The 14560-nt window shown below is 49.4% G+C and overlaps 1 non-coding gene across 1 annotated transcript; it reads left to right on the forward strand.

The window, feature by feature from the left end:
• Positions 1–5796: 5796 nt before the first annotated feature.
• Positions 5797–5960, forward strand: LOC132233986 (U1 spliceosomal RNA). The gene has a single exon (XR_009452823.1). It is a non-coding gene; the product is annotated as a U1 spliceosomal RNA (small nuclear RNA).
• The last annotated feature ends 8600 nt before the right edge of the window (positions 5961–14560 follow it).

A 14560-nucleotide genomic window follows, 5' to 3' on the forward strand; every position in this document is an offset into this window, starting at 1 on the left:
AGGCAACCACTGATCTGCAGTCACTGCCATTAGTTTGCATTTCCTGGATTTTTATAAAAATGGAATCATGCCCATACGATTCCTTTTCATCTGACTTCTTTCACTCAGCAAAATTATTTTGAGCTTTGCTCATGTTGTAGCATATATTAATCGTGCATTCCCTTTTGTTCTGAGTCGTATTCCATGGTGTGGATATACGGCACACCCGCAAATAATGTCGTTTTGTTCAACGTTGTTCTCCTATGATGTTGATGAGGTGCCATAGGAACTTAACTCTTGTTTGTGTCAGTTAGCCTATGGTACTCTAATCCGATCCGAGTGGTGGAGGGTGTCCTGGGGTGGGAGCTTTGGCTTTGCCATACCTCAAGCAGGGCCTCCAGCTGGCACCCTCAGCGGGGGAAAAGCATTACACATGTCAAACCAGAGGGCTTCTCCTTCAATATCCCAGCCCAAATAAGTCCCGAGTCCGAAAGAAAAATGCTGCCCACCGTTTCTAGCCTGCTCCCTGCCATGGGCTGGGGCCTCTCAGTTTCTTCTTTTTTTTTTTTTTTTACTTTTTTTAATTTAAATTCTTTTTTTTTTTCATTAAAACAATTTTTTTTAATTGAGCTACAATGGACAAATAACATTATATTAGTTTCAGGTATACAATATAATGATTCATTATTTGCATAAATGGGAAATGATCACCACAATAAGTCTGGTTAGCATCTGTCACCTTACATAGTTACAAAATTTCCTTCTTTCTTTTAACAAATATTTATTGAATTGTTTACTCTGTGCACAACATTCTGGGTTACAAAAATGCATAAGACACCATACCGTTAGGCAGCTTAACATTTTTTTTAAATTAAATCTTTATTGTTCAGATTATTACAGTTGTTCCTCTTTTTTCCCCCCATAACTCCCCTCCACCCAGTTCCCACCCCACCCTCCTCCCTCACTCCCCACCCACTGTCCTCATCCATAGGTGCACGATTTTTGTCCAGTCTCTTCCCGCATCTCCCACACCCCTTTTCCCCCCAAGAATAGTCAGTCCACTCCCTTTCTATGCCCCTGATTCTATTATAATCACCAGTTCATTCTGTTCATCAGATTATTCACTTGATTTTCAGATTCACTTGTTGATAGATGTGTATTTGTTGTTCATAATTTGTATCTTTACCTTTCTCTTCTTCTTCCTCTTCTTAAAGGATACCTTTCAGCATTTCATATAATACTGGTTTGGTGGTGATGAACTCCTTTAGCTTTTCCTTATCTGTGAAGCTCTTTATCTGACCTTCAGTTCTGAATGATAGCTTTGCTGGATAAAGTAATCTTGGTTGTAGGTTCTTGGTATTCATCACTTTGAATATTTCTTGCCATTCCCTTCTGGCCTGCGAAGTTTCTGTTGAGAAATCAGCTGACAGTCGTATGGGTATTCCCTTGTAGGTAACTGAGTTTCTTTCTCTTGCTGCTTTTAAGATTCTCTCTTTGTCTTTTGCTCTTGGCATTTTAATTATGATGTGTCTTGGTGTGGTCCTCTTTGGATTCCTTTTGTTTGGGGTTCTCTGCGCTTCCTGGACTTGTAAGTCTATTTCTTTCACCAGGTAGGGGAAGTTTTCTGTCATTATTTCTTCAAATAGGTTTTCAATATCTTGCTCTCTCTCTTCTTCTGGCACCCCTATAATTCTGATGTTGGTACGCTTGAAGCTGTCCCAGAGGCTCCTTACACTATCTTCGTATTTTTGGATTCTTTTTTCATTTTGCTTTTCTGGTTGGGTGTTTTTTGCTTCTTCGCATTTCAAATCTTTGCCTTGATTCTTGCGCTCCTCTGGTCTGCTGTTGGGAGTCTGTATAGTATTCGTTATTTCAGTCCATGTATGCTTAATTTCTAGTTGGTTCTTTATCATAACATCGAGGGTCTCATTAGATTTCTTGAGGATCTCACTACATTTATCGGCGGCTTCTAGACAGTTCTTAAGAGACCTGAAAAGTGTGGTTCTGAACTCAATATCCTCCATTGACAGTTTTGTCCTGTTTCTTTGTCTCTGCATTTTTTATGCTTTCTTGGTGCATCCCCTAGTGGTCTTTGTGCACAGTCTTGTTGTAGTTAAGCCTTGATTGTTGTAGTTAATATTGGGGGGATTTGACCTCCAGGCCAACTGGCTGTGAGAGTCAGCTGTGTCTGCAGTGGGAAAACTTCTGTCCTCTGGGGAGGTGCTAATCTAGCCTTTGCCTGAGGCTATCTGGCAAATGGCTCTGCGCAGGGCTTGGGCGGGGCGGGTCCCCGGGGATCTACAGGGCGGGGCTGGAGCAAGCAGTTATGGCTGCTCTCAGTTCTGTCCCTAGGGGCTCTGCCTCACAGAGTCCCAGCAACCGCTGCAAACCTCGGAGAGAAAGCTGCCTTCGAGTTCGGACCGAAGCCAGACAGTCCCGCTTCTCCCGTTTGAGTCTGGGTCCCTAGAGACTCGCCCGGATCTGGAGCTCAGAGTCTGAAACTCCCTCCCGATTGAAAACAACAACCGCACCCTCCGCCTCCAGCCCACTCCGCGCGCACTCCGCACCTCAGTATTTCACTTCAGCACTGCGCCTCCTCTGAGTCTGGGTATGATATTCTCTTTCCTTCTAGTTGTAGAATTTCCACTCAGCCAGCCTTCCTGTGGTTCTGGATGATGTCCATTCCATCTTTTAGTTGTTTTTTGAAGTGGTTGTTCGAGGCAGCAATCTCCGGCGTTAACCTATGCCGCCATCCTAAATTCTTTATTATTTAAAGCAGCGGTCGTCAACCAATGGTCCACAGACCACTGGTGGTCCGTGAGGTCCAAAAGGTTGGCGACCACTGGTTTAAAGTATTACAGCCCTAGCTGGTTTGGCTCAGTGGATAGAGTGTCGGCCTATGGACTGAGGGTCCCCGGTTTGATTCCGGTCAAGGGCACATACCAGGTTGGGGGCTCGATCCCCAGTAGGGAGCATGCAGGAGGCAGCCAATCAATGACTCCTTCTTATCACTGATGTTTCTATCTCTCTCCTTCCTCTCTGAAATCAATAAAAATTAAAAAGTATTACATGAGTCTCTTTTGTTCCCCCATTGACCTCTTCCAGCCGCTCCCACCCCCCAGCACATGCCCTCGCCCCCCTACTGTCTGTGTCCACTGGTTATGTTCATATGCATGCATACAAGTCCTTTGGTTGATCTCTTACCCTCCCCCCAATTACTTTCTTAATATTATAAAATAGCCAGTCAGTGTTCACACACACACACACACACACACACACACACACACACACAGCCTATGGTAAAACTGGTTTCATTATGTCATTTCGCTTAAAATCACAGAACCTATTGACAATGGTAACTGAGGACTTACAGTACCACAAACTGTTATCAATTCAACTGTTGAGAGACATTTAGGTTGTTTTCAAGTTTCAGCTATTACCAATCAGCTGCTATGAACATTCCTACACAATTCAATGTATAAACATATGCTTTCTCTCTGGCAAGAGGGCTGGTTCCCGGCCACGGATGTTCCGGAGGGGAGAGGGGTCACACACATCCCAGGCACAAGCTAGGAGGAGCAGCTCATCTGGCTAATACTGAGCAGGTGGCAGGACAAATGCCGGCGCCACTGCCCCCCCCGCCCCCCGGCCCCACGCCTTCTGCAATCATCTCCTAGGGGCTGTTGAAGCCACTGGGAGCCCCGCTGGCACCTCAGAATCACAGTGTCACTGATCAGGATGTGAGGCTGTTGTCGGGGGAGGCTGGGGGGAGGGGAGTGGGAGTGCCAGCCAGTATCCTCTTTGCCTTCCTTTGCTAACTTGGGATTTTGAGCCGGTTGGGGTACAGCTGTGATTCCCTGCCACCCTGAGAACCTCTCTGTTCCCTTCTTGGGCCTAAACCCAGCCTGCTGGTCCAGGGGTGTGTGCCCACTGAGGGTGGGATGGAGGTGGTACCAATGTGGGAAAGTGGCCTGAGTTGACCCTGGGTCCTCACATGCTTGTCCTTTTGGGGGCTTGAGGAACAGGGGTCAGGCAAACAGAGGTCTTGGTGCTGGCTCAGGATGGGGCTACAGAGTCGGAGTTACTGATTTCATTTTCAATAAGCCTAGGTTTGTTACATTGGTCTCCCAATTTTTTTTAAAATAGACTTCTAAAAATAAATAAAGATACCTTGTTTGGGCTCAAACAGATCCCTGTACACTCGTGGTCAATACAGCATTATTCACAATACTGGAAAGGTGGAAAGAACCCAAGTGTCTACCTGCAAATGAATGGATAAACTGAATGTGGTCTACCCATACAGTGGAGTATTATTCCGCCATTTAAAAAAAAAAAATGTTTGCCTAGCCGGTGTGGCTCCTTGGTTGAACATTGACCTATGAACCAGGAGGTCACAGTTTGATTCCCAGTCAGGGCATATGCCCGGGTTGTGGGCTTGATCCCCAATGTGGAGCATGTAGGAGGCAGCCGGTCAATGATTCTCTCTCATCATTGAAGTTTCTATCTCTCTCTCTCCCTCTCCCTTCCTCTCTGAAATCAATAAAATATGTTTTTTACAAATGCTAATCTTTAAAAAAAAGAAAATTTAGTACACGCTACAAGATGGATGAACCTTGAAAATATTGTGCTAAGTAAAAAAAAAAAAAAAAAAAAAGCCAATTATGAAAGGACAAGGTATTAGCTGGCTCGAGCTGCCATAACAAAACACCACAGATTGGCGGGCTTAAACAGCAGAAATTTATCTTCTCACAGCTCTGAAGGCTGGGAGTCCAAGATCAAGGTGTGGACAGATTTATTTTTTCCTGAGGAGAGCAGCTCTCCTTGGCTTGCAGTTGGCCACCTTCTCACTATATCTGGACATGTTTATCTCTGTATTATGTGTCCTAATCTCCTCTTCTTATACGGATACCAGTCCTATCAGATTAGGACCCATATATATGAGCTCATTCACTGTAAGTACCTCTGTGAAGACCCTATCTCCAAGCACAGTCACATTCCGAGGTACGGGGGATACGGACTTCAACATATGGATTTGGGGGAGACACAACTCAGCCTATAATAGATAAATATTATGTGATTTGTATTAAGTACCTAGAATAAGCAAACTCAGAGAGACAGAAAGTAGAAGGGTGGTTGCCAGGGGCTGGAGGGCAAGGGTCACAGGAGTTATTGTATAGTGGGTAGAGTTTCTACTAAGAATGATGAAAAAGTTCTGAAGATGAATGTAAGTGGTGATGGTTGCACAACACTGTGGATATACTTAATGACACTGAATTGTACATTAAAAATTGTTATAATGGTAAATTTTATGTTATATATATGTATTTTTATAATAATTTTTAAATGAATAAACAAAGACTGTTAGGAAAATAAGAGAGATTAAAAATGAGGGTAGACACAACTAAAGATAAACCCTCAGATCATAAATACTTTTTTATTTTTTTATTTTTGTTAATCCTCACCTGAGGAAATTTTCGCCATTGAGTTTAGAGCGTGGAAGGGAGGGGGAGAGACAGAGAGAAACATCAACGTGAGAGAGACATTAATTGGTTGCCTCCCCACATGCGCCCCAACTGGGACCGAGGATCAAACCTGCAACGCTTGACCAGGAATCAAATCCACGACCCTTTGGTGTGCAGGCCGATTCTCTAGCCACTGGGAACACCAGGCAGGACACAAGTCATAAATTCTTAAACAGACCTCACTTAGCCTATGAAATCTCCACACTGGTTTCATCCCACATCAGCCACCACCACCCCACCACCTTCCAGGGCAAAAGCCTCCCCTGCCCCAGCTCAGTAATAAACAGAAGCTGCCACACTGACCTGGCAGGAGAGCTACCATGACCACGAAGATAGTTTTCCCGGGGCAAGGCTGATCCATTGCACTACGGGCGTGCTGCCTCCTGCGATTTCCCCCAATGTGGGAAACTCCACTGCATACTTTGTGGTAGTGGGGGACTGTGTTCCTGCATGCATGAATACATACATGTATATATACATACATACATACCAGTACATACATACATAAACGCTGCGAGAGTCCTCAGCCTAAGGGTCCCCACCTTCACATGGTTCCTATAGTTTGATCCTTCATTTGGCAAGTGACTTGCTAGATTAATCCATGCCTGAAACAGTTCCTCAAGGGGCTGGGGAAACCAAGTGGGACCCTGACAATGCAGGCCTCTGTCTGCATCCACTCCACACTCAACACTGACACAGTGCATGAAGCAACGCTTTGGAGAGCATTTTCCCATTTATCTTAGTAAGTATAGGTCACCTACCATAGAAGGACCCAAATTCCCGCTCACAGCAGGAATCTCCTCCATGGTAACTCTGACAGATATATATATCCAGCCTCTGCTTGAATATCTTCAGTGACAGGGAACTCACTACCAGAGAGCACCAACTCCACGATTTTGAGTATCATGTGACGTCTAGAACAAGCCACACTGCGCCAGAACTCCTCACCTGCCCCCTCAACTTGCCTCCCACAGTCAGGGACACACACCATGAGGATCCCATGGTGAATGGAGACCATCTCTCCCTTAATCTCAAAGAAGCAGCCCCTCACTAACCCCTAGTGCCTGGCCAGACCCACTGACATTTCCGTCTACCTACAAGCAAATGAAATTTCCATCCATCTTCTTTGCGACCGGAATTTTCAGAGCATCATCTGTATCTCTCACAGGGCAAGAGGCAATGTGAGAGAGACAAGTATCAACAAACCAATCTCTGGTACTCGTGCAGTCTTCTCAAATCACTTTCCTTTTCCTCTTTCATTTGATTCTGAGGGTGATCACCGAGACAGGCTACACCCGGGGAGGCCTGTGACTTGTGCCTCCTCTTAGCTCCTTTAACACCAGGAGCGTGGAGGGGACCGCAGGTTTGGGAACTCATTCCTTTGTACAGAGATTTAGGGCTGGTCCTGGCCTGCAGCCCCCAGGCCTAGGCCTTCCTCTAGGCAGCAGGCGCTCTTGTCAATCAACAGAAGAAACTTGCAACTCAGCAGGGCAGAAGAGGAGAGGGAAACAAGGCAGGGGCTGGTGCTAACCACCCCAGCCCAGGACTTTTAGGGCACAGGAGGGCATGCAGAACTCAAATGAAAAAGACACCCTCCTGGCTCTGGCCGGTGGCCCAGTGGTTAGAGCATCGGCCTGTGGACTGAAGGCTTGCGGGTTTGATCCCTGGTCAAGGGCACCTACCTCAGTTTCCCCAGCCCCAGTAGGGAGTGCATGCAGGAGGCAACCAATCATTGTGTCTCTCTCACATCGATGTTTCTCTCTCTCTCCCGCCCCTCCTCTCACCCTTCCACTCCCTAGAAATCAATGGAAAAAAATAGCCTCAAGTGAAGATTAACAACAAAAAGAGGAAAAAGACAAATGACACAGGGACAGGAGCATCCGGAAAGCACAGAGGGGCAGCTGGATCAAGAAGGGGCAGTGAGCCCTGACCGGTTTGGCTCAGCGGATAGAGCATCGGCCTGCGGACGCAAGAGTCCCAGGTTCGATTCCGGTCAAGGGCATGTACCTTGGTTGCAGGCACATCCCTAGTAGGGGGTGTGCAGGAGGCAGCTGATCGATGTTTCTCTCTCATCGATGTTTCTAACTATCTATCCCTCTCCTTTCCTCTCTGTAAAAAATCAATAAAATAATTATTTAAAAAAAAAAAAGAAGGGGCAGTGAGATGGACTCGGGTGGGACATGGTGGAAACCAGAGCCATCAAAAATACGAGGCTAAGGACCATGTGGCCAGCCAGCTCTAAGAGGCAGCTGGAGGATTTGCATGTGCTTTACATGCTGGTCTGAGGCCAGTTAATCAACTGAGACTCACAAGCAGGGGAGCCATAGGCAGCAGCAACTCATCTCAGGCTCACCCCTGGACCTGTTCCCAAGGCCCCGTTTTCTCTGACTTCCCAGAGAGCTAGGGCAGCCCAGCCTCGGCTCTCCTGTTGCTTCTTCTACGCTAAGCCCTTTCTTGTTTTACTGCGTCCAGCTTTTACCGTGCGCAGCACCTTCATAGTCTCCTGGACTCGTGTTGTGAAGTTTTTCCTGCACGAAGCCAAGAACCCACACATTACCGGCCAGCCCTAGGCAGATCCGCCAGGGCAGGTCCCCTTTCCGGTAGCAAAACCACTTGAGGGCTTGGGGGGATGCTGGCTACATGGTTGTGTATTCAGTTGGTGAAAATTCACGGGACTAAACACAAACTACACCCCCTCTTCTGAGTGTCCTTCATACAGTAGATACTTCAAAAAAAGGCTTTTAAAATGGGGTTTTGTTAAATGTTGGGTCGATCATGTCTCTCCTAGACCCCCCTCCCTTTAACAAACAAAAAAGTCCAAGCTTCTTAGTATGACTTGGAAGTCCTCTCTGATCCCCTTCCTGTTAGATAGGACAAGTGTCTCAAGGTCAGGGCAGTTCTAAATGTTTTTTCTTGCTAAATGTTAAAATGTAGCACAGTATTTTGTAGCTCCAGCTGTAAACTGGATGAGCTGACAGGAAATCAAGGAATGAAAGTAACCAAGTATAGCTTGGCCAGTGTGGCTCAGTGGTTGAGCATCAACCTATAAACCAGTAGGTCACGGTTCAATTCCTGGTCAGGGCACATATCCAGGTTGTGGGCTCGATCTCCAGTGTGGAACGTGCAGGAGGCAACTGATGCTTGACTGTCTCTCATCATTCATTGATGTTTCTCTCTCTCTCCCTTCCTCTCTGAAATCAATAAAAGTATTTACTTAATAATTTTTTTTAAAGTAGCCAAGTACATTCCTTGACCCCGGTTTAGCTCAGTGGATAGAGCGTCGGCCTGCAGACTGAAGGGTCCCAGGTTCGATTCCGGTCAAGGGCATGTACCTTGGTTGCGGGCACATCCCTAGTGAGGAGTGTGCAGAAGGCAGCTGATCGGTGTTTCTCTCTCATCGATGTTTCTAACTCTCTATCCCTCTCCCTTCCTCTCTGTAAAAAATCAATAAAATATGTTTTAAAAAATAAAAATAAAAAATAAAGTAGCCAAGTACAGCCCAGCTGACGTGGCTCAGTGATTGAGCATCAACCTATGAAACAGGAGGTCCCAGTTCGATTCCCGGTCAGGGCACATGCCTGGGTTGTGGGCTCAATCCCCAGTGTGAGGCATGCAGGAGGGACCCAATCAATGATTCACTCTCACCACTGATGTTTCTCTCTCTCTTTCTCTCTTTCTCTCTCTCTCTCTCTCTCTCTCTCTCTCTCTCTCTCTCTCTCTCCTTTCCTCTCTGAAATCAACAAAAATATATTTAAAAACTTAAAATTAAAAGTAGCCAAGTATAAAGAACCCAACATATAATTGACCAAATAGTGTACATAAGAATAGCTAAGCCTCTCTTTTAGAAGGCAGAACCTCCTGTCTCCTTTATTTGCTGCAAGTAAAACTACCTTGTGATAACTACATCTCCTTTTTGACTATTGCAACCCAAGCAGCAAACCCCTTGAGTTTGGTAACATTCCCACATCTTCTCCATTCTTCCTCCTCCCAGGCCAGTGTCTGCACTGCTACAGGACACTGCTGCACTTTCTCACCACCACTTGCTCCCAGGGCTGGACCTGCACTAGTCCACGTGCAGCCGTTGACCTGGACCAGGCTCCTGACCCTGGACCCATGACAGGTGTGGCCTGGGCAAGACGCACTCCGACACACCTTGTGCCACACCTTGTGCATAGTTTCTTACGTTCCTCACCTGTCCTGATATGACAATGTTTCCGATAGTGAGGGTTAAAAGGAATGTTACTACTAGGCTCCTTCTTGCGCTCCATTATGCCCTACTTGGGGCTCTTGCCGCTCCCAAAGATTTGTTTCATGATTAACCGTCTTCAGTTTCCAGTAAACCACCTCTCCCAGTTTCCATGGACCACCTGCACCGGCCCCCACCTGCACCGGCCCCCACCTGCACCTGGGCCCCCACCTGCACCTGGGCCCCACCTGCACCGGTCCCCACCTCCACCTGGGCCCCACCTGCACCCGGACCCCCCGGTTAGTCTGACCGACCTTTGCAAGAGACATAGATATCCCGCTCCCCTGCTCTGCCCCGTTGATGCCATTTTGATCTCAGCCCTTCTGTTCTTAGAAGTAAATTTATAATTCTTTACCACCTTCGGCCTCCTGCATTCCCCTTTCAGCAACCCTAACAGTTACTGAAATTGTCACAAGTTATTCCGCGGCCTCTAAAACAGTGGTAAGTCACGTGTGCGCCGGACTTCCGTCCCACAGCGCAGGCCCCACCGGCCGGCGCTACACAGCACATCTTCCGGGCGGGCTGGCAGCTGCGGAAGGAAGTCGGCGAGCGCCTCCGCGCGGAAGACACGCCGGAGCCGCACTTCTGCGGCACTTGGGCTCCGGGCGTGCGTGAGCGCGCGCCGTCCGTCCGCCGCGGGTGCGGAGGCGGGGCCGACCAGCGCGCTAGCCGGCCAGGGTGCCGCAGAGCATGCGCACCGAAGCGCCCAGCAGAGCGAGGCGAGGAGGCGGGGCCAGGGGCGGTTCCCCGACTTCCGCTGCCCGCTGGTGAGACCGCCTGCGGCCTCCAGGCAAGTCCGGGGAGGAGGACTTTCCTGGCCCCATCCTAAGCCCCGCCTCTGGCCTGTCGCCACGGAGCCAGGTGTTCCGGGTCCGCAGCGCCCTCTGTTGACTCTCTTAGGAACTGCACAGAGCCCCTGGGGCCGCTGGACTGGCCTTGGGAAGGGGCGTCCCCGCCCAGATTCTAGCTAAGTCCCTCTCTTCAGACACGTAGTCAACTTATGTAAATTTAGTTAGATGTACCCCCACATTTAGTTGCAATGTTAAGACTCCAGATTCAAAAGGCTAAATATTATATGATTCTATTTACAACATTTTGGAAAAGGCAAACCTGTAGGAATAGATGGATGGTTACCAGGAGCTGGGTGGACCACAAAGGAAGCTGAGGCAACACTGGGGATGAGGGAACTTTATATTGTGCTTGTGGTGGTGTTTATACAACTGTTCGCATTTGTCAAAACTCACAACCAAGAATGAAAAGTGTGAAGTTTACCGAATGTAAATTAGTCTTAATTTTTACAAATACTAAAGAAAATAGAAAGCAGATTGGTGGTTGGTGGAGGCTGGGAGAAGGGTGATGGGAAAACTAATTAGTAAGCGGTCGTTTTGGAGTGTAAGTGGTTCATATTGGAGTGATGGAAATGTTTTGGAACTAGAGATGATGGTTGCACAACATTGTGAATACTAAATGCCACATTGAATCATTCCCTTTAAAATGGTTGATTTTATTGTGAATTCCACCTTTTAAAATGTATAAAAGTTCTTAAAAATGCAGGCTCCCATCTGCCTTTCTAGTCAACAAGTTCATGTCTGGAGGCATTCATTGTGGGCTGAGAAGTGACTTGGCCTCACTTGACTACACTCTGGCCTCAGTCCCCATGTACCTGGCACAGTGTGAGCACCAGGAAAAGCAGGCGAAGAATACATTGTAAAATGCTCTCTGGTCATAGAAGATTAAGGACTTAAAAGGACCACTCCCACCCCCACCCCCACCCCCAATATGCATTGCTTTGTGCCATTATTATTCCTATTTATTATTTATTTTATTATTCCCAACTTTCAAAAAAGGAAACTGAAGCTCAAATATAAGTGGCACCCTGGCCAGTGTGTCTCAGTTGGTTGAGCATTGGTCTGTGCACCAAAAGGGTACCAGTTCAATTCCCAGATGTTTTGCTCACACATCTTTCATTGTTTCTCTCTCTCCCTTCCTCTCTCTAAAAATAAATAATCTTTTATAGATATATATAGTATATAGTAGACATAGATATATACTAAAGGCCTGGTGCACAAAATTCATGTACTGGGGGGGCATCCCTCAGCCCAGCCTGTACCCTCTCCCAGTCCAGGAGCCCTCGGGGGATGTCTGACTGACAGCTTAGGCGTGGGAGCAGGCCTAAGCCAGCAGTTGGACATCCTTAGCGCTGCTGCGGAGGCAGGAGAGGCTCCCACCACCACCACTGCGCTCACCAGCCATGAGCCCAACTTCTGGCTGAGCAGCAATCCCCCTGTGGGAGTGCACTGACCACCAGGGGGCAGCTCCTGCATTGAGCGTCTGCCCCCTGGTGGTCAGTGTGTGTCATAGAGACCAGTTGTTCCACCCTTCGGTTGATTTGCCTTTTATTATATAGCATATATATGTGTGTGTGTGTGTGTGTGTGTGTGTGTGTGTGTGTGTACACACACACATACATACACACACACACGTATGTGTATCCTATCTGATAAAAGAGAAACATGGTAATTAGCATACGACCGCTACCCTTCCCATTGGCTAATCAGGGCAATATGCAAATTAACTGTCAGCTGAGATGGCGGCCAGCAGCCAGGCAGCTTGAAACTAACATGAGGCTTGCTTGCTTCAGTGACGGAGGAAACCAACGTTCCCCGCCTGCCTTGCCGGCCTCTGAGCCTGCAGTTTGAAACATTGTAACAAATATAGAAGCTAAACAAAACCCCAGAAACCTGCTTTCAGCGAGCCGGGATCTCAGGGCTGGAGGTATACATTGTTTCAATTATAGAACCGAAACAAAACAGATACCTGCTTTCAGGAGCGGAGGCCTAAGAGCTGGAGCCTCATAGCTAAAGCTGGCCCAGAATAAAAAAAGAAAAAAAGGAGCGGTTGGGAGCTTTCGTCACCCGCCAGCCTGAAAACAGCCCTCAGCCCCTCACCCAGACTGGCCAGGCACCCCAGTGGGGACCCCCACCCTGAAGGGTGTGTGACCAGCTGCAAACAGCCATCATCCCCTCACCCAGGCTGGCCAGGCACCCCGGTGGGGACCCCCACCCTGATCCAGGACACCCTTCAGGGCAAACCAGCCAGCCCCCACACGTGCACCAGGCCTCTACCCTATGTAGTAAAAGGGTAATATGCCTTCCAGCACCGGGATCAGTGGACCCGCGAGGCCTCCCGGCACCGGGATCAGCGTGACAGGGGGCAGCGCCCAAACCCCCTGATCTCCCTGCGGTTCTGTGTGTGACAGGGGGTGGGGCCACAACCTCCCTATCGGCCCTGCTCTGTTCGTGACAGGGGAAGGCGCCCCAACCCCCTGATCAGCCCTGCTCTGTGCCTGATAGGGGGGAGCTCCCCAACCCCCTGATTGCCCTGCGGCTCTGTGTGTGACAGGGTGCGGCGCCCCAACCCCCTGATCGGCCCTGCTCTGTGTGTGACAAGGTGCGGTGCCCCAACCCCCCGCCCCCCCCCCCCACGGGCCCTGTTCTGTGTGTGATGGGGTAGAGCCATAACCTCCCCATCGGCCCTGCCTTGAGTGTGACAGTGTCGGCGCCCCAACCCCATGATCGGCCCTGCTCTGTGGGTGATAGAGGGCGACGCTCCAACCGCCCCCCATGGGCCCTGCTCTGTGTGTGATGGGGTAGAGCCATAACCTCCCCATCGGCCCTGCCCTGAGTGTGACAGGGTGTGGCACCCCAACCCCCTGATCTGCCCTGCTCTGTGTGACAGGGGGCAGTGCCCCAACTCCCCTATCGGCCCTACTCTGTGTGTGACAGGGGGAGCTCCCAACCCCCTGATGGGCCCTGCTCTGTGCGTGACAGGGGGGAGCTCCCCAACCCCCTGATCGACCCTGCTCTGTGCGTGACAGGGTACGGAGCCCCAATCCCCCTGATGGGCCCTGCTCTGTGCATGACAGGGGGCAGCGCCCCAACCCCGATTGACCCTGCTCTGTGCGTGACAGGGGGCGGCGCCCCAACTCCCCAATCAGCCCTGCTCTGAGCCCGACCAGGGGCTGCACCTAGGGATTGGGCCTGCCCTCTGCCACCCAGGAGCAGGCCTAAGCCAGCAGGTCGTTATCTCCCGAGGGGTCGCAGACTGCGAGAGGGCACAGGCCGGGCTGAGGGACCCCCCTTCCCCCCGAGTGCACAAATTTTTGTGCACCGGAACTCTAGTATATATATATAAGCCTAAGCAACTGTTTGACCAGTAGCTGTGATGTGCACTGACCACACCTGACAGTAGACGCTCCAACTGGTAGGTTACCTTGCTGCTTGGGTCCAGCCAATTGGGACTGGGTGAGACGGTGAGACGGGCTGGACACATCCTGGAGCCATCCCACAGTCCCTTCCCAGCCCCAATTGTGCACCAGTAGGGTCCCTCAGCCTGGCCTGCGCCCTCTCATAATCCGGGACCCCTTTGGGTATGTCGGAGAGCCACAGGCCAGGCTAAGGGACACCACCATTGCATGAATCTGTGCACCAGGCCTCTAGTATATCCTATACCAAAAAAGGCTAGTATGCAAATCAACCAAACAGTGGAACAACCGGTCACTATGACATGCACTGACCACCAAGGGGGAGACGTTCAATGCAGGAGCTGCCCCCTGGTGGTCAGTGCGCTCCCACAGGGACCTCAGGCCAAGGGACTCATGGCTGGCGAGCACAGCGGCAGTGGCGGAAGCGAGCCTAAGCCATCAGTCAGATATCCCCCGAGGGCTCCTGGAATGCAAGAGGGCACAAGCCGGGCTGAGGGGACCCCACACCCGAATTTTGTGCACCAGGCCTCTAATATATATATATATGGC

The sequence above is a fragment of the Myotis daubentonii genome, chromosome 4 (assembly GCF_963259705.1).
Source record: "Myotis daubentonii chromosome 4, mMyoDau2.1, whole genome shotgun sequence".
In the NCBI taxonomy this organism is placed as follows: Eukaryota; Metazoa; Chordata; class Mammalia; order Chiroptera; family Vespertilionidae; genus Myotis; species Myotis daubentonii.